The sequence below is a fragment of the Galeopterus variegatus genome, unplaced genomic scaffold (genome assembly GCF_000696425.1).
Source record: "Galeopterus variegatus unplaced genomic scaffold, G_variegatus-3.0.2 Scaffold47918, whole genome shotgun sequence".
Taxonomy (NCBI): Eukaryota; Metazoa; Chordata; class Mammalia; order Dermoptera; family Cynocephalidae; genus Galeopterus; species Galeopterus variegatus.
The window spans coordinates 2,976-4,200 of NW_007774029.1; positions in this window are offsets into that span (position 1 = coordinate 2,976).

The window sequence follows — 1,225 nt, forward strand, 5'->3', positions numbered from 1 at the left end:
CCCAGAGCTACCAGTATGAGGTGTGTCTGATGGGAGAGTCAGGGACAAATGAGTTCAAGTTCCTGAAGCCAATTATCCCCAATGGTCTGATTCAAAATACGAAGCAGAACTAGATCAAAATTTCCATTCCATTAATTGCTTGTGTTTCATTAACAGAAGAATGAAAAATTAGATTTTACCTATGAAAATTTTCTTTTTTAATCAAGAATCTTCAATTAATATAACATTTTGTTTATGTATTGATTTTACTTTATATGTTGTTAGTTTGTTAATCCGTGCATATTTTTTTTCTTCTGCTTCATATCTTACCAACACAGTCATAATGCCTCCTTTTCTCTTCTAGTAGGCAAAAAAATAAATTTATTATAATGGTAATTTCAAATAGGTTTAAGTAACTCATTTTAAATTCTATATTTCAAAGCAATGTAGAGAGAGTTCCAAACCCCAATTTTATAATTTATTTTGTTTTATATATCATATACAGTGTGCTTTATAATTTTCCTAAAGCAGCTCTGTCTGTGGTTAATCAAGTTTGAAGATAAATAAGAATGTGTTTTCTTTAAGATTAGTAATGTACCATCTTTTCTAGGGGTATAGTACTCAAATAAAAGTAATACATTTGATTCATTTTCTGTATTCACACTTGCAATTAATATTTGATATTGTGTATGCTTATATTGACCAAAAATTAACAAAAAATATAGGGTAATACAGTAAATTACACTTAGGTTCGCCTAACACATATACACGATGAGTGAGGAAAAAAAATTAAGCCTAAGCCATTTTAAACAACTGATTGTGCTTTTCCATTTGGCACAAAAGCTTTGTTTAGTAAAGCATCTGGTGGGATGATGATTTGATTAGTAAATTCTGAGGTGTAAATGTTATCAACCTGAGGGCCATATTTTTTTTTAAATTTCAAGAAAGTGCATGGATATATGATCTCTAAATGCTTTATGATAAAAGTAGTGTCTCATCCAGTACTAATTATTAATACCTACTTGCCATTTATATGGTGATTTAGGAATTTTTTTTTCTTCTTCTTCTCATCCTGGTTCTCTCCTTCAAATTTCACCCTGACATGACTTAGAATTACATGTGGTCTTTCTGGGATAAAAACTGTCCATCTTCTTCAGCATTTTATCTGCTACATTGTAATTAAATGATGTACAAGAATAGGAAGTTCTGAAGAGAAGAGAGAGCAATGCCTTTATGAAAGTCTAAA